The 26,018-nt window shown below is 33.5% G+C and overlaps 1 protein-coding gene across 1 annotated transcript in view; it reads left to right on the forward strand.

The window, feature by feature from the left end:
• The first annotated feature begins 229 nt into the window (after positions 1-229).
• LOC131853163 (SH3 and multiple ankyrin repeat domains protein 3) overlaps positions 230-26,018 on the forward strand; it is a 219,184-nt gene continuing 193,395 nt past the window's right edge. Inside the window, exon 1 of the mRNA XM_059203987.1 lies at positions 230-443. The gene's annotated coding sequence lies outside the window, so the exon portion shown is untranslated. The remainder of the gene's footprint in view (positions 444-26,018) is intronic.

A 26,018-nucleotide genomic window follows, 5' to 3' on the forward strand; every position in this document is an offset into this window, starting at 1 on the left:
ACGTACACAATTCGCACCCTTCGCTTTTCTGCAAGAACTAGCGGCGTTTTTGCCTCTGCGGCAAGTTGACCCCACGCGATATTGGATCTTCCATTGAGGATGTAGGGTTGTATTTCGTCTGTTTTACTATTCGGGGGATGCTGCGTCTCCGTATGTATTATAAATTGGTTTAGAGTGGCGCGGGGGAGTCGCCGTCGCCCGCTCGATACCGGCCAGCCAGTCGCGAATCCAGCTTGCGAGCGATCGCATCTTTGCGCCGCTGTAAATCTCGATGCAAATAACAATATCACTTTATTGTGGCACTTTTGAATTGATGTCTTATCTGTCTAGTGTATAGGTTGCATTACTATCTGTTGTGGTCACCGCGAGTGTTGTTTATAAATTACGTACGCTGTTGGATTGTTGCAGTGTAATTAGGGGATATAATTTTTGTTCTGTTTAAGGTAAGTGCTTTACGTTAATTATTATACGGCGTCTCGAATTGTATTTAGCGTGACAAAAGGCTGTATTTGCTTAAAAGGCTGTCAAATATAATATATCTTCTAAGATTTCATTGGTACTCTTTTATATTTTCATTCGTATTGTATATGATTATATTAAGATGTAATCTGCTATTATCAATACAATTACTTAATGTTTTGATAACTAGAACTTTTATATTAATAAATAGAAGTTAAGAAATCTTATTAGTATAATATTTCTGCAGTAAAAGCAAACATAGGTCTAAGGTCGGAATGCCGCATTGCCTACCTATAATGGTATTACCAGTAGATATATTTATATAAACAGTGACATGCTAGGGACTTATTACGCGATCATACAGTTATCTTGTGGGAATCTTAGGCTTTATTACATTATAACATTAAAGGAATATTGTTGGCATTATCAACTTTGATGCGGATTTTATTAATTTTGATCTTAATCGTGTTTATTAAATATTGCGTAGGTACTAGTCGGTCATGAAAACTGCGGTGACGCAACGGCGTTACCTTTAATAGTGGAAAACGTGTAAAATTCTGGTTTTACCGTTTTATTCTCTATGTTTTAACTTATTAGATAATATAATGTTTGCTATGAGAATTATGAACGTGGACATTAACGGAGCATGAGTGGAATTTCTTCAATTTTAATAGATTGTCTTAGCTACATATCTTCAATTCTTTATGCTAAACTCATTACTCGTTAGGGGAGAGGAAAACGATTGCGAATGGTCCCTTCTTTGCATACTTATTTAACACTATTTCCTCCTACTTCCTCGTAATACAATCGATCTTCACATAAAACGTCACCCACTCGTGATAAGGTAACAAATAAACAGACAGATACACTTTCGCATTTCTAATATTAGTATGGAATATGTATTTCAAATTATGTCTCTTATGTACTCATGAATCTAAGTATTTTTTTCCATAATAGCTGATAATGGAATGATGCACTCGCTTGTGCTAACGGTATACGCTGGCGGGGCACCAGTGGATGATAAAATGAGTATGAGGTCAGATCAGCTATCGTGGCAAATTGATCGAGAAGTTAACAAGTTGGTTTTCAGAGAGAATCGCGGATTACTAAACTGATTTTCAGCAATGTACCATATCAGAAAGGAGCTTGTTAGTAATGTTACCAATAATCTCCTTCCCCCACAGTCAGAAGTATTGTCAGCTGTCGATATTGTGACGAACGCAACACTTGACATGCCCACATTTCGCTGAGTATATTTGAGTCAATCGTGATGGTGAATCTACCGTCTCCTGTTTTATTATTATTCTTTGATATAGGTATTATTGCTTCACCAGAGAGATAGTAATAAATAAAAATACACTCACAAATTATTTATATGCTAGATTTGAGATCTGAAATTACGACCTCGGTGTTCCTTAATTAGAGTAATAGAAATAAAATTTGACACTTTTTTTGCGTCGGCCAGATTTGATATTAGATACTCTTAGGTGTGACTCAGATATTAAACTAGTGGTTTCATGCATACCACGACGGTCGCATGCATATTATACTGACAAAATAAAGATATGTATCAAGTCCACGGAGTCCTAACTGTCTGCAGAGGACGATGGACATCTTAAGAAATAAATAAGTTTATTAGAAATAAATATGGCGCCGCGCCAACAGAATGTATCTTAGTAATCACTCATTCTGAATAGTGGATTTTGTTTGTATATGTACGGATGAATGGCTAAGCACTTAACTACTAAGAAATATTATAGGCATTTATTTTTCCATTCATGAGTATTGATTACTATAATAATATTGATCTAGATTGAGTGCGTAGCGGTTTCTATGCTGATTGTGGCATGCCTAATCCTTGTTAATGTGTATTTACCTATAACAACATTTATTTAAAAGAGCAATGTGTAAGTTTTCTTCTCATTCTCCTTGTAATGAGTCTGCGTTCCGAATGAGTGGTAGAAACAAAAAAATATTACTATTCAAATATGCTTATTTAAGTTTTTCGATTAAAAATTAATTCTATTTTTAATTATTTCTAGACAAACACACCTTCATCTATTCCCAAGCAATACTATTTTTGTAAATACACAAATAATATACACGGAGCCCAATTAAAAATATATGTTTATTCGTGCGAGTAATCGAACTTGCCGAAGGTAAGCTAAAAGGATAAGTAACCTTATTTTTTTTTTATGGATCATAATGGAATGGTGCACCCGCCTGCGCTATCGGTTTACGCTGGCGGGGCACCAGTGGAGGATGACAAGATGAGCATGAGGTCAGGTGAGTTAGCCCATCGTGACAAATTCACAAGGAATTTATCACGATGGTTTCCAGGAGGAACCGCGTGGAGGTCAACCTGACTTGGTACATTGCTAGTGATGGGGTCATGAATCCACATTACTAACAGTCCCCTTTCCCCCCAAGTAACTTTATTGCTAGCAATGTACCAATCAGTACAGACCAGATATTGCCTTGAAACAATCGCAATTAATTCTTGGTGAAATGAGACAATGGGCTAACTGACCTAACTTCATGTTAATTCTACTATCATACACTGAAGCCCGCCCCCCTCCCCCCCAGCATGTAACGTTAGCACAGGCGGGTGCAAGTTTTTATCGTCATGTTTTTAGAATTTGGAAAAAAAGAAGTACAAAGTTCTGGCAAAAATTGGCATTTTCATGAATAGTACAGTAGAAGTAGTACTTGTCGATAAGTGTTAGTCTACTTTATATTCCAGTCCCTCTGTCTGTGTAGCCATAATTATTGTACAGGAGTCAAGGTCTGCCCTGGTTTCCAAGTCACGAACCTTGTACTGGTCTGTTCACGGAGATATGAATTTTACATGATTTCGTTATTAACAGCAATTTACAATTGAATTTATAAGTTGTTAGGGTTCCAAATTCAAACCATAAATTATTTAATTTCCCAGCATATATATACTTATTTTTTTTTAATTTTCAATGGCTTTAGAAGCACAAAAACTATGAATACTGTCGATTTTATATTTGGAAAATTTTACATGCTGTTGTTCTAAAAATTGAGATAACAATAAAAAAAAAATTGTTATTTTTATTTTGAAGTATGTGGTGTTTGGTATAATAAAAAACAGGCGTGTGGTCTGTTCTAAATTGTTTATATTTTCTTAATTCGAGTAGTTAGCAATTGATTCGATTGAAAACTGTAATTATTACCAAAATCACGATTTATTACGATAAATTTGAAATATGAATATGCCTAGTTCAACTATAGGATTAGTAAATGTTTTCAGTAGCGTTGTTTACAGGTACTGCAGACTGATTTAAAAAAAATCTTTATTTGTGAATATATTAGATTGTTTATTTATTTATTTGTTGGGGTTATACATAAAAATAGATAGTCCAATTGCTATGAAAATTTTATTTAAGCCCATAGACGGTGTTGCAAACTCTTTACATATATTTATATATGAATTTTTGTATAAATATTTATTGTCTATTTTTTTTCAGTTAGTAGACTTGACAAACATTTAATTGTTACTTTATCACTTTTTTTTATCCGTTTTTTCATTAATCTCACGCACAGTCTCACATTCTATCGTCCACAAACGTAGAAAATCGCTGTCCTTTTCGCCCTTGCTCATGAAGTTCCATAGTTATTTTTTTAACTATAATACTGGATTTTATTATAGATATCATAAAAATATAATGTCATACTTACTCTTTATATTACAATGCCTTGATGGTAGTCGCTTTATGAAATTGTATAACATATAATAAGTCGTCTAAGAAAATATTCCCCATTTCAAGTTATTCGCGAGGCAAAGTAACCTAAAATGGGAGACATTTCTCTTCTACGCTAATGTAATAACTTACCCACAGTCATTAAGATATCCATAACATAACAAAATCCTTATAAAGTTCATTGACCGGGACAGTATATGGCCGACGCAGATACTATTGTCACGACGCAGTGGCGCCCATAGATATAGGGATACTTGCTGAGCCTGTGACTCCACACACATAATATTCATAATGCTTTATGGATGGTAAGGAAAAAACAAATAATTTTCAATAAGTTATTAAAGTTTAGTTTATAAATTTTAATTAGTAACTTTTTTATATGTAAATATTTTTTATTATTGAATATTTAAATGAAGATTGCTACAGTACGATATTGTAAACCTATCCGATCGATCCCTCGTCCAATTCAAACGGGGATCGAAGTTACGACGGCCTGAGCCGAGGTTCGAACTCCTAGACGTGCCCTCTGACTAAAGTCATTTCCGTCAGGCGCGAGTTGGCCTTCAGCCTCTCCATAAGTCCTTCCGCAGGTTTGGAGTACATCTGCACTCGCCCCCTGTCGTCTGGTGAAGCTGTAAAGGCCAGCTATAGCATTAGAGCAGTCCGGAAAAAAATTGTCAACCATGCGATTTCAGTGAGTAGTGCTTGTGTGCACTACAGTTAATTCAGAAAAAAAATTTACCAATAAATATTTCCGGTTCTATCAATGCATAGTATAAAACAAAGTCGCTGTCCCTATGTATGCTTAAATCTTTAAAACTACGCAACGGATATTGAAGCGTGATTTTAGTAGATAGAGTGATTCAAGAGGAAGGTTTATATATTTAATACATGTACACCCGTGCGAAGCCGGGGCGAATAGCTAGTTACATTTAAAAGGTCTCCAATAATAATATTTTTCATATACATTCCATATCTTTATATGAATACGTATAAATGAAAGGCGATTATGTTTATTACAAGTACCTACCTTTAGTTAGAGGATCTGAGTTCATATTGATATGAATCTAAACGTGTCAAACTCGAGACTCAAAAGCATGTATGTATTCATATTATATGTTATAGGACATTTTAGACTGAAGCATGGACATAATTAAACTTATTTCTTCAAAAAAGCATATGAAAGAATTACTAACTAACAAGAAACTTGGCTATTGTCCTTGAGAGTGCTATCAAAATGTACTTATTTTGGATGTCACTATTAAAACACCGTTTTACGTCCTACGGTCGCGGGTTGAATTCCTCACAAGGTACAAACATGTGTTTTCATGAGTGTGATTGCTTGTGTGAGTATTTTCTGCTGATATTATATATTTACAAAAATAATATATCTAAATATCTATATCAATTATTTTGTACCCATAACAAAAGCTGTACTTATCTTGACTATTAATTCACACAAAGACATGTAGTCCACATGGCTTTGTGTGAATTGTCTGTCCAGAGATATTATAGTATTATTACTTGTTTATTATTATTAATTTAACAAAAACAATTTCAATTCCCACCCTCATTGACTAAACTATTTCGTAAAAAAATTTATATGGAATTCTAATAATAACGCAATACATATGATGTTAATGTAATGTATTTAATTTAGATTATTTGGTGGGATTAGTTTGCATTTGTTGGAATATTTGCAATTTCTTATGTAAATATAGTAAAATATTCAATATTGATCTTCCAATGTATAAAATTCTCGTGTTATAAGTTTTGTAATGAAACTCATTCGAAACGGTTTGACCAATGCTTATGAGATTTTGTGTATTTACTTTGTAATAAAAAAAATATTTTGTAAGCCTGAGCATAGGATCAAAACTAAGAATATTTTTTATTATTAGGTAAAAAAATATTTTATTTTTATATGATTTGGCATTAAAAAATACATGTACTTAATCTTAAATTTTCGCCCTTATACTATCTACCAATTTTTTTAAATAGTTATATTATTACTTTAAAAATTTTCCGCTCTTTTATAAGGCAAAACAATGTTAGCCGGTACAGCTTGTTTTTATAAACGTTAAAATAAACGTTTTTATCGTTGTCTATGTTAAGTGAAATACAGAGATGTCAAATGTTGTGTTTACCAAGACGTCGACAGATAACAAAACCTTTTGTAGCCTATCTTAGATAACAATCGTGAGGTTATATATAAAATAAATGTAAGAGTGAACTTAACCTTAAGTCGAATCTCTTCCAGTCAACTGTAGAGTAAGTAATATAAGTAAGTCTATAAAATGACGGAGGGTTTTATTGTCAAATATATGTAACAGCAAGATTAATCGACTTACAAGTAAAACATCATGACTTTGTGTCTATTATATATACATATATATATGTATATAGCCTATAGCCTAGAATAATGTATCTTTCATATAAAGTAAATGAAGTGTTTCCTCAGTTACTTTCCTCGAAACCAAATCCCTTCTTTCTTATTTTTAAATGATATAATAGATATTGGAATACAAAATTTTCCTGCAAAATGTATTTATTTGAATTTAAATGTATGTCATGTATATTCTTCGTTATTCAACTTTATGTAATCTATACCAATATTATAAAGCTGAAAAGTTTGTTTGTTTGAACGCACTCAATTCTGGAACTGGTTCGAATTGAAAAAAATATTTGTGTTACATAATCCATTTGTCGAGGAAGACTTTAAGCTATATAACATTATGCTACGACCAATAGGAGCGGAGCTGCAATGAAAACTATTGCAACAGGTAGGGAAATTAAACGCAGACGAAGACGGTGGGCAAAATGAAACGCTATTTATATTAAAAAAATAGTACCGTAAGCAACAAATAATTAAAAATAACATATAATAAAAGGTTGCGAATCTATTTGTGCGTTCTAAGCAGAAATAACCATGTAACAATAACCATACACTACATTTTTAATATTCAGTATCTGAACATTTTCATCCCAGTGCATGTTTCTACACTACTACATACGAAAATCGCTAAAAATATGATGTACTCGGTCAGAGAGACAGATTGGGCCTAATTTCCTTTTTTTAATTTCAAGTTTGGTAACCCTGGTTATGATAACACGTGTATCAGTAAAATTCGAGTCAGGACGTATTGTTTTGAAAAAGAAAAGGAAGGAAGGCTTAAATTAAAGATTTCTTCTTCTGTTTCTGCGTACCGCCTACCCATGTGACGTCCATATACATTCATATAAGAAACTTTACCACATACAAAAACAAAATGAAGTTTTTCAACTACTAGGCTCAGCAACTTTGATGAAGAATTTTTCGGGATTTAATAATTATATTCCTGGACAACTCACACAGCGCCAATCCCAAGGTAAGCCGAACTTGTGTTATGGGTATTAGATAACTGATATAAATACTATAAAATGTAATGTAATGTAAGTTGGACTCCAATCTCCGCAATCAGCCTTCATCTGGGCCGTAGTGCGTGTTGAGCCAGACTACTAAGTAGCAAGCCAAGCTCATCCCAAAAGCGCAGAAATCTCTATACATAAGATACATAGCAAACATTCAACCCGATACAAACATGATAATTTTGTATTCACATATTTCAACTGAATAATGTAAAGTTACAACTAAATTATTTAAAAGTTTCTCGCTTGTTCTTCTTGAAATGCGACAGCTTTCCAAATGTCGGTAGACTAAAAAAATAACTCATGACAAACCGATTTTCTAATTTATTGTAAACAATCAAACTTATGAATACAAATATTTGTACTGTGCGAGGAACGTATCCACGAACATCGGAAGTAAACCGGTGTACTAAACCGCTAGACCACTAAGGCCGTCGATTTAATAGATAACATGTCGGCAAATAAGAATTAGAATTTTAGTAATGTTTAATATTTTTTTCATATTATTGATATCGCATTTACACTTCTCCAGTTAAGTTAAACTTACTGTGGCACACGTTACGCTACCTGTAATAATTTTCTTTGTGTCACTGGAATCCCCTACAAGATACCGACCAATCTAATGGTAACTGGCAACAGTCGTATATATACAAAGCAATGCGGTCATCACGTTACCATGTGATGCCCGTCAGGCACCTTGTGTTTTCACTGGTACTTAATGTTAGGACGTGTATAAAAATATGTTGACATCCTTCTTTGGGACACGGGACACAGGGATGAAATCGGGACATCCTTATTTTATCGGTATAGTTGGCAACCCTACCCACCACAGCTGGAGGTTACCGAACAGTGTAAGGGTTGGCGCGATCATGCGCACTGCAAAGGGATGGAGTACGAATATTCCATCCCTCTTTGTTTTGATGGCATGCTTGCTTTTGTTTGCGCTATTTCAAATGATATTTTTAGATTATTTCCCTTTAATAATTTGCTGTGATTACATTTGACCGAAGAGGTCCCATGTCAAGGTTTAATGTGGGTAAATAAAAATAATACACTCTCCTTTTTAGCCGAATATAAATAACATGTACTTTTTTGGTAGACTACGAAGAGATTGTTAATTTTGTTACTTCCTTATTTTATTTATTTATAGTCTTTTGCACACAAAATTATATACCTACATAACAGACTTAATGCCTGATGGCATTGTCTACCAGTCAACCATCGCACTGATCAGATATAGTAAGGCGGTACAATTTAATTAAGATATAAAAATAAAATAGATGAGTAAAAATTATATAAATATATATATATTTATCTATATATTAGATAGTTTTTTAGTAATTGGATTAGGAAAGAAATATAAATTGCTACACTTTTTTTCGGTATCGGCTAGGTATGAACTTATGGTTTTATTGAAACACTAACACTCACCACGTCAAAGTTATTCACCACTGTGCTACTACGCTCCCTATATAAATAGATTACAATTATAAAAAAAAACGGAACACAAATTTTATGTAATAAAAAAAAAGTGCAAAGAAACGGTAGTCGATGGAACCCCACTGTATATTATCTTCAATTTTATAGCCCTAATCGCTTCGACGAAATGTTTAATCCATCAGTCAATTTAAAAAAAAGTTACGCGTTTCTGTGAAATGCCGACAGGATTCTTCGATGGTTTTTATGTACCATCTTTAGGATAAATTACATACTTGGAATATATTTTATCAGCCATGTCAAATTGGTTTGCATTTTTGATGTATTTTCAGCTACATTCAGAACTGTTTTTATTTTTTTTATGATTGTTTTAGTTTATAATGTTTGTTTTGTATTAAATTTAATTCTACGAAATTGATATATAATTGTTTTTATGAAATAATATCTTCGTTGATTAAATTTTTATCGACGTTTGTAATTTGTGTTTACATTTAAGCCTTATGTAAGTTGTAACTTAAGTTCTTGTTTAGGTTAATGTGTGTTTACATGTACCTTATTTTAACATGTAACGTGTATCAAATGATGATGTGCTATCCATGATGCTATACATATTAGATACTCCGTTAAAAAAAAGTATATACTGATGGCGTCAATGGTGTAGGTTTAGTACATCGATTTACTTCTGATGGTCGCAAGTTCGATTCCTCTCACGGTACAAATATTTGTATACTGATTATCGGTCTGGGTGTTTGCTATGTATATTCGATATTTACAAAAATTGTATCTAAGTATATATATCAGTTGTCTAGTACCTATAACACAAGCTCTGCTTAGCTTAGGGACTAGATGGCGCTATATGAATTGTTCAGGCTCACTATTATTGTTATATATACATAGTAAAATGTAAATATATTATTATATATATGGTGACATTGGTGTTGAATTCGTCTACTAGAGATAACACAATGTTACTTGAATTTTATCTTTACGTCGTAACAAAGAAATATATATCTTTTAAATTACGCCACGGATTTTAATAGAGTTTTCAGCAATAGATAGAGTAATTCGAGAGAAAGGAATATATGTATAACACATGCGTGTTATAGTATAGAAGAAGCCGAAAAATTCAAAGATTTCTAATGTATCTGCGCGAAGCCGGGACGAGTCGCTAGTATAAAATAAATAATACAATGTAACGTAGACAACACTGTCCGTTCCTATGTGTTCAAGTGATAACGGTTTCCACTACACTACCTTAATTGACAGTGTCAGTTTGGAAACATTTGAGAATTTCAGCCATTATATGGAAAACAGCTTTAAACTTTTAAGATCTTTTGAGTAATTTAATTTCTAATGGTCTATCTGGAAGACAAGTTTACGCCTTCTATTTTCTAATTTTTATATCTATTGTAAGTATAATCCCAAATATTTTTCTATTCATAAATTTTATTTAATCATAGACTCAGTGATCAAACAGTTAGCACACGGCCTTACTTCCGTAGCGGTTTCGATTACTTGCACGGTAAAAATAATTTTATTAATGAGCATGATTGTTTCTATCGGTGTTGGTGTTTTCTATGTACATATATTATCTATATCATTACAAAAAATATATATCCAAGTATAGCTTAGCTAGTAACTAGTTGTGTAGTATTAGCTTGAGACTAGATTTCACTAAATGCATATGGAAGTATATACGGTACGTACATATAAAATTTATTAAAAAATACATTGTCTGTCTGTATGTTCTTGCTAACCTCTGAAACGGCTGGATTAGAACGTGACTTTTACTCGAAAAATAGGTCATAATATGTTGTAATTATCTTTGGCTTCATTTATTTTAGAATGTTTATTATATTTTTTAAAATTAAAAGTTAGATTTCATACGTTTGACGTACGCAGGTAACAGATAGTCGATAAAAAAAATGTATACTATCTAACGAGAGTATATTAATCCAATAGGAGCATGGGATGCTGTGTCGGCTTGTGAGTACAGAATGTAATTTTCCTTTTGGCTACATCTTATCCGCAAAAAGGGCTTCACGAGCACCCGACAAAAATTTATACAATATAATACCTCCTAACAACAGGAGTGGGACAAAAAATACAGAACAGAAGCCATGTCTAATCTTCAATCCTGCACACCCCATTTTCAACTAAATGCGTTGCAATAAATTTCAAGTTTAAAAAATTGTTTCATATCATAAAACACGAAAGGCGCTCCCTGGCTGCGCACAAAAAGATAAAATGATAGATTTTTAAACACACACATATACTCTTGTCAATAATTTCTGCAGCGTACGCGATTTATTATTTTTTTGGTAGTTTCTTCATACGTTGGGTTACATTATCGATTATTTCATACGGATCCCTAACTTTTTGAAAATATTCTATCACATGAACCCTTCATCATGGATATCGATTTACACTGAACACTTGATACGCCCAAATTTCGCTAAAAAATCATTTATTTATGTAAGATTAATTTTAATTTTTTCATTTAGGCTAAAAATTTTCATTTATTTATAACTGTATAAGATTATTTACATAACTGATCAACTCTTGTGTAAATGATTTATGGTATACGCTGTTTTTAACGGCAGCGCATTTTAAACCTTACAAGTGAGTACCCTTAAGAAAACCACAAGCAAAAAGAACCTTTATGAACATTGATTTAATGTTGAAAGTTGCGATGCATTACAAGAATCTAAACTGTATGAAGTATTCATGGTAAGCTTCCTAATCCATGTTAAAATATCGTTTTAATCGAAAACGATCCTCGGTATCGCGCGCTCAGTATAATAAATGGACTCTAAAGTTGCAAATACATTTCTTTCGTCCATCCCGATAAAGCTCGAGGTCGAAATAAATAAAGATTTCCACCGACCAACTCTATAAGTAGAGTCGGAGTCCAGACTATTATAATAACGGGATATGAATATACTATCACATTGACGATTATTTATTATGATTAGATATTATTAACGGCATCGGTAGTTTAGTGGTTTAGCATTCCGCTATACTTCCGATGGTCACGGGATCGATTCCTCGCACGGAGCACATATTTGTGTTCATGAGTATGATTGTTTGTATCGGTCTGAATATTTTCTATGTGTATTATGTATCTATTAACAAAAATATATACAAGTATTTGTATCAGTCGTCTAGTACCCATACCACAAGCTCTGCTTAGCTTGGATTAGATGGCGCTGTGTGAATTGTCCAGGCTGCGTATATTTTGTGACGCAACTGGAGTCGAGTCATAACGCGAGTTTCAAGGCGTTTGTGGTCCGGGTCCTCACCAACATGCTGACCACCTTCATGAAAGAGGACTGGCCGAGGGTAGTGTATTGGCGCTACCGTCGCAGATAACTGTCATCAGTGTCATGACCACAGACACTATATACTTAAATCATTATATCACACACATCATTAGGAAATTAATGAAATAAAAAATATTTCCGTATATTCGTAAAAAGGTAACAAAAAGAAAATTTTTCAATTTCTATTCTTAGTATGAAGATTAGATTTGTCCAAATTCAAACTAATATTAGTTTGGATTAGTAAGCACAAGTGTAAATTGTCAAAATGGTAGAATTTATCATTTTTAAAATAGTCGATCATTTTATAATAGATTAAGAACAAAATACACATAAATGGATACGTCTTACTAATTGTATTGAAATACCTGTTGTTTCAACCCTATAAAGAAAATGGTCTGATCGAGCTATTGTTATAAATAAATTGCGGCTTTCATCGACTAAATTGTAGGTTCCGATGATCGACTGAGGGGGATGCGATACAAGTTTCTGGATAATCAATCGATAACGAATCAAAGTGAGGGTCTATCTTGATACGGAATTGTAAAGTTACATAGCAACTTGTTAAATAAAAGACGGTTTCTGCTTCAACGTTTACTTATGAACCAAATACATATATATATATATATATACATACATAATATACATAGGAAAACCCAGTCCACTACACACAATCATACTCATAAATACAAAATGATTTACATGGATATATATTTTTTTGTAAATACATACATAATATACATAAACATCAAAATCCAATAGAAACAATCATACTCATGAATACAAAATGTTTGTACTGCGTGAGGAATAGAACCCGCTAACATCGGAAGTTAAAGGTTGTGCTAAACCACTAGATTACGGCGATCGATGTACATACACAGAATGATACAAAATTATCTGCGTTCTAGTATTAGATAGAAATAAGGTATTAATATATTGCTATACAGGACATAGCCAAATACAACAAATCAAATATCACAACAAATCGGAGTAGTCTTTCGCAAGTTAAACTGGCTACTCGCCCCGGTTTCGCATGTGTTATATATATATCAACCTTCCTCTATAATCACTCTATCTATTAAAAAATACCGCTTCAAAATCCATTGCTTAGTTTTAAAGATTAAAGCATACATAGGGACGGACAAACAGCGACAGCAACTTTGTTTTACTATGTAATGATGATGTAGTTTAGAAATTATAACGCAACAAATGAACATATACGTGTCAAAATCATAATCCTCCATTTTGGTTCGCTGTAGTCGAGTAATTGTTAAATAAGGTAATAGTAATTAATTAGATCATATCGTTAGTCCGTAATTGATTTTTGAATACTGTCTGAAATTTGACATTACAGTAAAATTTCAAAACAAAATGGTTTGTTTGTGCAATTTTCTCCTCAGAAATATTAAATATCCCGTGCTTTGGTGTGCACTTTGAAGCCTGTTGTGTTTGTAAATGCGAGTATTGGTGCTAAACGAGGTACTTTTCCTAGCATCGACTTTGTTTTATTTTACTTACTGACTTCGTCTCTATTTCCCTTTTTTCATATAATTGGAGTGGCAGCAAGTCGGCTCCCAGTTGATAAGTCGTAACTGTCGCTTATATAAACAGCACTATGACCATTACTTATATATGAACATGGACATCACTTTATTATGCGACTTCGATATCAATCACGGCTTTCCATTGTGTAACGACTAAAATGTTATGCCTTTTAACGTGTAATTTATCAGTTTTATCTAAAACTTCGACCGATTACAACTTGCAGCTAACTTGGTGGTTGAAATAAGGAAGTGAGTCTGAGTTACGGTCGTAGACGACTTTGTTCAAAGTCTACCTCTAATTTCATCTCCTTCAGGATTATTTGTTATGCCTAATCAAGATTTATCTTTATGTCCAATCAAGACCTATTCAGCCGTTTTGGTATTTGTCCTTAAAATTTATATCTTTACATGGTATAAAATGAAGCCGCTTTCGCTGTCTGTTTTTTAGATCTTTTAACTACGCAACGGATTTTAATGCAGATTTTAGTAATCGATAGAGTGATTCGAGAGGAAGGTATAATATATGTACATCCATGCAAAGTCGTGGCAGGAAGCCTATTTTATATTATTTCATTAGATTATATAGATGCGCCTTATATCTATAGTTCTATTATAAATGACACATCTGTATTTGAAATTTGACAGATTATGCAATTATTGCATAATCTGTCAATTTTCGGTAGTCACTTAATAATTAAACTCATAATTGTTTATTCACAACGCCACGTAATAACTCCTCTGCTTTAAGCTTACTAGGTCATTGATATTTCACCGTAGTCGCTTTGTTACAATAAAAAATAAGTATTAATCGATCAACATTACTTTGTGTTCAGTGGCATCCTTGCATTAAACATGCACGTCGATCACACATGATCGGCGATCGTTAAGATTTTTTATCGTACGCCAGCCAACAATTTATCTGAAGACGCTTCAGGCATTCCACGGTTAAATGGTTATAGCCGCATTAGCATCAAGTTCCGTCGGACTGGCGGACTCGATTCATGTTTGTGACCACATCTTTAGATGTATCCCTTGATTCATATGTACGTGTGGTCTATTTTTTTGGTATTACATTTTTTCGTTTATGTATATATGTATGTAATTATTTTCTGCTCTGGCAATATTTTTTTTAGTAATCTTATATATAAAATTCTCGTGTCACAGTTTTCGTTCCCATACTCCTCCGAAACGGCTTGACCGATTCTCATGAAATTTTGTGAGCGTATTGAGTAGGTCTGAGAATCGGTCAACATCTATTTTTCATCCCCCTAAATGTTAGGGGTAGTCCACCCCTAATTTTTTTTTTATTTTAAGGCAAAACAACGCTTGCCGGGACAGCTAGTATAATAGAAATACAAAGTGATTAATATTTCTTATAAATGTTTGCGCTTGCCACGGTTAGTGGAAAATGATGGCATGACCTAGGATGTACCGCGCTTACCCAGAGGTTTATTATTCACTATTGATTTGTAGATTCCGGGGTTGTTGTTGTTCTCCCGGAACACAAAAACGGGAAGAGTGTTCCACTCTACGGCGGTACTCGTACCTACCGCCATAGTGATTGAAGTAACAATAGTTTATTACCATGTTTCTGAGGTCGAACCTGGCTGATACAAAAAAAATGGTACTTTAGATATATATTAAACTGATTCCCTATGCACTGTAAACGCCGTTTATACTAACATTATATTGGCCGGATAGTATTTATTTAATTAAAATAATTAATAATAGAAAAATATAATCGTTGACCCAAATTTCGTTTTCCAGAATATCAACATAGACCTGATGCTTTTTTTATTCTATGGTGATTATGTTATACATTATGTTTATATTGATATATTATTTCATTCTTAATTTAAAATAGCGTTTTTAGCATAGCAAGTAAAAAATAAAGAAAATACACACATTAAAAAGATACGTGATGATCTCAAATTACAATTTGATCTCCAAATTGTATGTATCATTACGCTGGTTATAAGGATGTCGATTAAAATCCCATCAGTCGCACATCACCCATACAATTATGAATGCCAGAAAAATAGAATCAGATGATGTTCATCAGGCGTCATCATCTGATGACGCCTGTTATGCCCGCCGATCTATCTGATCAGATATGCAAATTTATCACTGTTCTTGTATAAAAATGTCGTATTCATTTTCTTGCTATTTATAATGCTGAATTCTGATATCTGATATTCTCTAGGGTTCAATCATTCTTAATTTGAAAGCCGCTCTTGTCGGTGGAACTCTTATCACTTACTCTCTTAATCTTCCATTCTCTTTAAATGATAATACACATGTATCATGGACTATCAATAAAATGCAATGTTTTTTATTATATAGCAAAATTAATAAGTATTTCTTTACACTTATGTTTGTATCAGATGCTTTGCATCGCGTCAAGACTCTACAGTAGATATTTTAAGTATGTATAATTAACAACAATTATTTTCTAACAACATTTCAACAACTCTTTGAATGTGGACTGTTATAACGGCAGAAGAAGATCGAAAAAGATATGGATGGACTTTGTGAAAGAATATACGTTAAGAAAGGGAGTAAATAAAGAGATGACTGCGAACAGGGATGAATGAAAGAGGAAAAGCATATTACGCCGACCGATAAATGGGATAAGGAAGAAGCAAATGAAGATGATTTTGAAAAAATTCTCCAACAAGAACTATGCCTTCAAATTCATATTAAACCTCAACTAATAATAATGTACATTTTCAATTTGCATACAAACACACGCATAAATGACTTATTTGTATGCAAAATGCACTCACTAATCAACTCATCGCGACTAAAGAGTCCCGGGAAACAAGGCGTATGACTTCGCATATTAACAGCAAAGTGCATCGCTCTATCTCGCCATTATTCTTTAGAACTCTGCGTAATGCCTTTTCTTTTGTGTCATGTAATATTTTGACTATTGTATGTGTAATTATAGAATACTACTAGTTTACAGCGACGCTTTTCTTGGGAAAAAAAGTTCTTGTAATACATTCTATATTCATGTAGTTTCGTTCTTAATATCATTAAGATCCGCTCAGGCATTTAATTTTAAATATTCAACAATCAGACACTTTTAAATTTATAATATTAGTATAGTTATATACGGACTAGTTGTATTCCACGGCGCTGTCCATGTAGGTTAGTTTCTATGTACACAATAATAATGTAGCTTTCTATGAATACAAGAATTTTTCTTCATACTCGTGATATTATCCTCTACTAGTGCCCTGCTGGAGTGTACCGTTACTGCGAACGGGTGCTCTATACCATTATCACAGGTAACATAATATGCCATTATCATCTATTAAAAAACCATTCATATTCTATAACTAACAAGGGCTTTTTGTTAATCTACAGCTCATTCGGAAAACTGTCTCATCACAAGAAGAATGAGCAAGAAACTTGTGTGTTGCTCTTTTAAACAATCCTTGTAAGTTCACATTATACAATTCGAAACGTGTGAATACAAACCAACCAGCACTAATTTATTAGGCTTAATGTAAATACACAATAAGATTAAATCAGTCGTAGTGATAAGAGCAGACCAGTCTCTACAAGCAGCACTCGTTCACGTGTATGACGGATCAGCCAGCCATCACTGCACTCGACCATATTAATTCCTTCCTTATATAAAATAACAGACTGCCGCAGTTAGTGATATCATAAATCTAACTCCCATTATTCTTGCTCAGTAAAAAGAGAAATCGATCATTCACACAGAGGGCGACCTGTGTCTATGACGACAATTTTTTTAAACCACAACAAAGCCGGCGCGGCGCGGCGCCCCAACGGGCAATGTTCACTGCGCTTTATTATTTTCGGTTTCCTTTTTAGGTGTCCGTCGAAAATCGTCACAAACATAATATAGTACATATTCTAAAGGACAAAAGCTCGTTATTTGCGTATTCACCTGTAGTGTATACCTAGACCGTCGCGCTCGTGCCTCGGAATATGTTACTTAGAAACAGGGCTGTCCCGTTTCAATTTTAACTTTAGTCCTAAAGTTAAGTTTCGAGACTTTAAAAACTATTCTAAGCGCGTTATGTACCGTACCTTATAAAATATGTGGAATTGAACAAAATATTAAAAATTGTTTTTTGATAACTGATAATTATACGAAAATATGAATATATATGTATACTAGCTGTCCCGGCAGTGGACTACCCCTAACATTTAGGGGGATGAAAAATAGATGTTGGCCGATTCACAGACCTACTCAATACGCTCACAAAATTTCATGAGAATCGGTCAAGCTGTTTCGGAGGAGTATGGGAACGAAAACTGTGACACGAGAATTTTGTATATAAGATGAAAATTATGTATTTTCATAATTTACAGAATAGAGAATTACATCAACAGAATTTACTATTATTATTTAGAATTCAATTAGATGTATACAATAAGATCACCTTATCCACCGTAAATAATCATCAGAATCGGTAAGAATTCTGCCTTAAGAAGTGTTTTTATATATTTCCATATAATGCAACAATCTTTATATTTCCTAACTTTTGTACAGGTGTTTGCTATTTACATTATTTATATGAACGTCGTATATTAAGGCATATTGAATCATGCAAATAAGGCTTTGGGCTCGATCTGCTTCGACAAACTTAATGAAAACAAATATGTGGTAAATTTTCATATGGCTGCATGTATTTATATATTTAATATAATTTCATCTGGCTGCCTTCTATATATATTATGTATTTACAAAAAAGTATATTTAAGTTTTTTTTTATTCTTTATTGTACAAAAGGCGATCTTAATGCCATATGGCATTCAGTAGTGGCGAAAAACCGTGGTAATTAAAACTATAACTATATATATTTGAGTATTAAGTATTTCTATCAGTTGTCTAATACTCATAACACAAGCTCTGCTTACCTTTGGATTAGATGGCACTATGTAATTGTTATTATTATATTGTTTAATTCTATTTACTTCAGTTGATTTGTTAAGTTTTGTGGTGTATTATTACTGTACTAGCTGTGCCCGCGATTTCTCCCAGGAATTTATAGTCTATGTGTTATTCTAATATGTATGTAACTTAAATTATTGTAAAGTTTCATCAAAATCCGTTCAGTAATTTTTGCGTGAAAGAGTAAGAAACATTTATCCATACTCACAAACTTTCGCACTTATAATATTAATAAGAGTTATAGGTTGAAAATTTTATTGCGTAATTTTTTTTAATTTTGAGTTTTTATATCTGGTCTCTATAATTGGAGACTCCAAAGTCCCGTCCTTACAGTTGAACTAGCTTAAACAGCTGAGTAAAGGACTGCAACCGAATATACCGGTTTTTGTTTCCACAAATGTTTTGTTTCAAATCTCATGTGCATACATATATTCACTTTGTAGAATGCGCGATTACACGCATGTGAAAATGTTGAAAGGTTTTTTTTTAATACTATTGTCGGTTCATAATAATAACCCAGGACAATTCACAAAACACCGTATGGCCTAAGTAGAGCTTATACTATCGGTAATGTCTTTTACACCACAATATACTGGTACATATAAACCCAGCAGACAAATATAAAATCATACTCACGTGTCGTACTGTATGATAACGAGAATCGAATCTGCAACCATCAAAAGTGAAATGGTGTGCTAATCCGCTAGACGGCGAACCTGTCGTGTCTTTAAAATGTTTTTAAATTTCCGACCTCCATTTCGGATGGTTTAAAAAAGTACTGGAAGAGTAAATCAAATTCTTGCTATTATGAAATACTAGTACCCGCGATTCCGCCTGTGTGATATTTATGGCGTATGTTTTATTCTGATGTATAAGCTATATTATTGCAAAGTTTCATCACAGTAACAAAGATCACAAACTTCTGCGTTTATAATATAAATAAATAACGGATGTTAACGCTAAAAGAGCCATTTGATAGATAAAAGAGAATTTTATGTATTATTACTAAGGAATTAGAACAATTACAATATAAATAAACTTGCGTGTGTGTGCCACAGCAATACAATGTAGCTCATAACTCCGTGTGGAGAATCACTCAAAGAGCAAAGCACTGATTTCCGCTGTGTGTGTATGTATTACTTAAAAATCTAAATAATTATAGTGCGCCACCTACCTTTAACTTACCCACTGCCTCTATCTCTCTGGTTGTCTGTAAGAGTTTGCTTTAAGCGATGAGGCCGCCTTTTGTTTGCATATCTTTCTTTTGTTATTTCTTTTTTGTAATTATTTGTTTTATTATTTATTATACAATAGATATAATCTATAAGAAATAAACTTAAAATTAAAGTCCTAAAACTGTTTTTTTTTCATAAAAACTTTGTGACATTACTAATAATATTGCTTAGTAAGTTTACACGATCTTTGGTGAAGCGATTCCTCAACGAAATCCGTTGCTTCATATATACAACGATTGCTTTCATTTAAAAATCTCATTTCACGGTACAAACATTTGAAAATTGGTTACCGCTACAGTTTGCTGTGATATAATGACAAATTTGGAGTGCTATGTCATCTAAGAGTATAAATAGATCGTATAATGTTGAAATATACAGTTGGCTTCATACAGTGTGGATTATTGGAATCAAAGTTTCATATAAGACGACCTCGGTTTAGCACACCGCTTTACATACGATGGTCGCGGGTTTGATTCCTCGTCCGGTACAAACATTTGTATCCCTGAGTATGATTGTTTTATCGGCCTGGGATTAAGTAAGTATTTACAAAAAAAAGTTTATATCAGTTGTCTAGTACCCACAACACAAGTTCTGCTTAGCTCGGGACTAGATGGCGCTGTGTGTTTTATCCTGAAATATTATTTTTATTATTATATGTTTCTTGGCAATTAAATTGATACAATCAATGTAGCAATTAAAATAAGAAAGGTAAGGAATCACCTAAGTTACCTACTTGTAAGTATAGTGATTTTTCAACTTAATATAATATATGCGAAATAATTTATGAATGTATATATTATTTCTCTGTATTAGATCTTCAACAGCTCCTTAAGTTCTTCCGCGTGTTTAAAGTGCCCTCTAGACACGCCTCCATTCTTGTTCGGTAAAAGTTAGATACATTTTCCTAAAATCCCACATTATATTGAACATTTGTCGAATTGAATTTTATATGAAGCAGACTGTACATTTTTTGTCACGACTGTTTGATCAAACGCGCAAACATTTGTGTCTACAACTGTTGCATCCACCAGGTAATCTTGGTCCCCGTGCACAACAAATTCCTTTCTTTCGTGGGGTCAGTTAATATAAGATATCGACGGGCTATTCCTGGTACATGCCTTTTATACTAAGTAAGAGATAATTCGCATTGCAAAATAAGTGATTCACATTGCGTGGTCGTCTATTGTAGTAGCGCTAAATACTGGATAGTTTATTGTCTGCAAATTCCCAGTACACAGGGATCGAACTTCTCCCACGGGAAACTTTATAGTCTAGGAGACAATGATGCATTTTAAAAATAGTTCGCATTATATTTCTCTTAGAAAATTAGAGTATATTTATGAGATCTTGTCTTAGTTGATATTTGTATATAAGACGTAATTATATCGTAATGTATCATATTTACTCATGTAATTTAAACCTAATGCAAATATACTATGTAGTAGTATTTTCAACCGTTTTGTATATACATAGGTTCTATATACATGTATATACATAAAACCCAATCTGGTTGAATTGAGCATCATGCTTTTGACATTTTCGTTGAAAGTTTTTGATGATTCTTTTTTTAATAGATGGAAAAGAACAGATATTAATGACATGGGAAATTAATATCGAGTGTAATATAAGAAAGGACATAGGCTCCTTTTTTTTCCAATAAAGCCTACTGAGCAACACTTGTCTACTTGCGTGTAACAGCTGATAGTCTATATAAAATTAACGTACTTATTATTAGATTAAGTATTGTAAAAATATCCTTACATCCTTTTTTAGAAGCTCAAATGTATTTAGGTCAATCCTTGCCCTTTTTCAATGAAAATAGATGTTTGCCATCCTGTCGCATAAAAGATCGCTCTGTACCCGAGAAGGTACACCACCCTTCAGATTAGACGTGAATGGACATCCTATTCGGACCTTATTTATTAACATACGTCCGCTTTTATTAACCTATTTAAAAAATAAATAATTCTTAATTCAATTCTTCTTATTTACAAAAAAGTACGCTACTTATTTATAAGAAAGAATAATGTTTTGTTCTAACTTTTTATTTTTGCTAGAATTTTATAGAACCGTACCTTACCTTACCTACCTTATTCAGTTATTATAAATATTATAGAATTAAAAAATTATATGTAAATAAAAACAATTTTAATTCCGCCACCTTTAGCATCTGTGAGATCACAAAAATATCCAGTGTGAAAACGTGACTGCCGCCACTGACATGAACGCCACACGAAACATCATTAGGCATTGAATATACTTCGGACATATCTTGGAAGCCTAGTCTAGTTGTTAAGTTAATTTCCGTAAAATAACACCTAATTTATTAAAACATATTGAAATGGATTTTAAATCAGTCTGTTAACATCATATATTAAAGCGTCTAAATAAACAATCTATGAAGACTTTCGACATAATGCGGAATACAGTAAGTTGGAGGGCTTCTTAGTTTGTTTGTTTATAGTATATATAGATTGGGTTTAGGAAATTAGATACAGGCTTTTCACCCTGGGCAATTAATTCCTCATACAAACTAACTTGTAAGATTGGACAGTAACCGTCATAAATTATATTATTCTATGAAAGTCTATTGATCTTCATACCAATTGGATCGCACAACATACCACGCATCGTTGAGTTTGGAGAAAAAAACTGCATAAAGAGTCAGTGTTATGGTCAATGACATTATCCACTTATTAATCAGTCTAGAAAGTTTAAGGCAGATCGTAGACTTAGATGATGGGATGTGTTATAGGCAATAAGTTCTTTAGCATACATTAGTCCACCGCTGGACATATGCTTGCTGCTGCTGCTGGATATATTCTTCAGTCTGCGGCGCATTTAGTCCAGGTCGTCTTCTTCTTAACGTCGTCCGAACATCTGGCAGCTAGTCTAAGCAGACTGCTTACGCTTCTACCTCCTATCCTAGGTCCTCAAAGTAATTCTCTCTCTTTCTTCTATACTAGAATGTGTATCTAAAGTTGCATTAGCAGGGTTCTAGCAGATTTAGCAGGGCAGGGGCAGAAGTATAAGCTATAAAAACGAGTGTTGACGTACGTGGGCAAAGTGGCCCTTAAACCCAGGTCACAAGTCCCGGGAACTGCTCGGAGTTTCCCTCTCTGCCACACAATGGATCCGACTTGGTAAATCCATAGAATGCTAAAAAGTTCGTCTCACACATATCAAAAACCTGATAAGAAAGAACTAGTGATCATAAACATAGGTAATATGTAGTTTTGTCGCCTGTTCACTACTTCTATCGAGACCCTGTACAACACAATAGACATTACGATGTCCCGAGCCATGTTTCGAAACCCTAGCTGTGACTATAGACTAAAGTCGTATCCGTCAGGCAGAATTTGTCTTCAGCTGTTTCATATGATCTTTCATGGGTTTAAATTGCACACCGCACTCGTCTCGTTCGTTTTAGTTCAATGAAACTGTAAAGGCAAATTGCAATCAACAGGTCTAAAAAGAAAAAATGACTGTTTGCTGCCTTTGCTTGTGTAATGTAAGTAAGTAGGAAATACACTTGAAGAAGTAACGTATGGAACATATGTATATGCAAATCTCGTTGAGGGAAAGTGAGGAGATATCGACAGCACGCACAGTTGATTTTACTAGTAGATAAGCAATAGTTATTAAAGTGATTTTATAAACAAACGGGTACACTGAAACTCTTTCCTACGTATTTACAAATCTTTCTTCCGTAAATTATTATGTTTAAGATATTTTACTTATATAAGAATTCTGAGTAAATTTTTTTTCAATCTGTTTAAATCAGACGTTCCCAAACTTTTTTGTGTCATAGACCCCTTGCTACATTTTTAGGTTTTGGGTAGACGCCCCATTCTTACCTGGTATTGATTTTTTGTAAATTTTTAACTGTAATAAAGTTTAGTGTTAAAAACATAAAGTAAAAACAACAAGATGACTGCTGTCGTAGACCCCTTGCAGTTATCATAGACCCTTGAGGGTCGATATAGATTTGGGAATCACTGGTTTAAATAAACTTGGAAACGTCCAAACAATGTGGAGTGAACGAGAACCGTACTGTAAAAAGTCGTCGGGTGTCTCGAGTCTTATCTACCATACCTCATTTCCGTTTGTAAGGTGAGATTTGGCAGTGCAATTACAAGCAACATAGGAGTTGTATCACGGCTGTCACGTGATAACTTGATGTCCATAGTTCATATAGCCGATGGTTACCACTTACCATTCAGCTTGTTTGCCATTTCATAGAATACATCTTCTTGGTATTCTCTTCATGATTAACATATACGGTGAAAGGGGTTTATTAGTAATGTGGATCAATGAACCCATTGCTGGCAATGTACTATGTCAAGTTGACCTCCACGCGGTTATCCCTGGAAACCATCATGGTCAATTCCTGGTGAATTTACCACGATGGGCCAGACCAAACCAGACCAGACCAGAGATAATCATCTTATCATCATCCACTAGTATCCTGCTAGCGTATACCGTTAACGCAGGCGAGTGCACCATTATCATTCATTATAAAAAAACCCTTCATATAATTTAATTTACGAAGCAAAACAACCTTGACATTTATAGGCGTTTGACGGGCGGGTTGGTTTATAGTAACATAGTATTAAAACATAAAGCAAACCAAGAAACGAGGTAACCCAGAGAAAATGGCATTTTCCCGGTTTTTACGTTAATTACAACAACGGGTTATAAACTAGTCAGTAAAAACAAACTAGCGGCTCTGAACCGCAAGTAGGGATGTGAAAGTATAATCGATTATGAATGAAAAGAACGATCATTTTATGAAAAATCGAGATTGCTAATCGATTTAAAAATACCAAAAAAGCGATTAATTACTTAATCCGGTTTTTTGATCTGTTCGTTTTGATTTATTTATTTGGATCATCCAAGTGGCCTAAAAACTATAATAATTACATGTCAAAGAGTACAAAGTTATTAGAGTACTACAACAATGGCGATACATACGAGCGTATGTACAACCCAAACCCCTATACCCCTACACCGCGCGTGGGGGGTAATATTGTTTTGAAGATTTTCTTCGTGGTACAGCAAAACAAGTGTTTGCAAAAAATCTACTGAAAAATTTACTGAATAATCATTTAAAACAATCGATTATGTAATAATCGATTTTTTACACATGATGCTACATCCCTAACCGCAAGTCGGACACTGGAGCCAGGTATAACGGTTGCCGTGTCATCGGGTACACACTTAACCTCGTGGCGTATGTTGGATGCCACCCTTAATTACTAATGAGGAAACCACTAAAACTACGAACATCCTCACATTTAGATATAGCTGTTCCGTCCTATTTCAAAGTTAAGCATAAATTTATAACTTCACTGAAAGCGTCCAGGATAAACAAACTGTGTTAATTCAAAGTTTAAAACAATTTTACTGTTTAGATAAACACCGTTGACAATAAAATTGTTAAAATTTATTTTATCTCCATTCTCTTGAATTTATTTATATCAGTGAGGCATGTGCACTATTTTGGATTCGTGTGCTTAAAAACTTTACAAGGAACAACGTTACATAGCGACGTGGGAGATATTATCTTAATATACCATAATATACTATATACTATGTTTTATACTAGAGGTAGACAAAAAAAAGCTGTCTGAGATACCCACGACCTCAGTCTCGTCTATTTCAGCCCCTAATTACTTTGTAAGGTATAATGAAAAGCACTACGGACATCACTAACATGTCATACATTTTAACCTATAATTTCACTGCATAATCGTGCTGTATGTAGGCGACATTTACTATTTATCATCAGTTTTTTTGCCAATTAAATTACATAAAAAATGGTCTCGTAACTTTACTTTATTTTTATGAATTGGGTGAAGCCGAGTCTGACGGTTAGTTTATACTTTTACGTATATATTAACTTTACAAATAGGTAAAATTTGTGAGGTAAACTCTGGATCTACTAAATCAAT

This window comes from Achroia grisella, unplaced genomic scaffold (assembly GCF_030625045.1).
Source record: "Achroia grisella isolate CSIRO2021 unplaced genomic scaffold, CSIRO_AGI_Agris_v1 utg900, whole genome shotgun sequence".
NCBI classification, from domain to species: Eukaryota; Metazoa; Arthropoda; class Insecta; order Lepidoptera; family Pyralidae; genus Achroia; species Achroia grisella.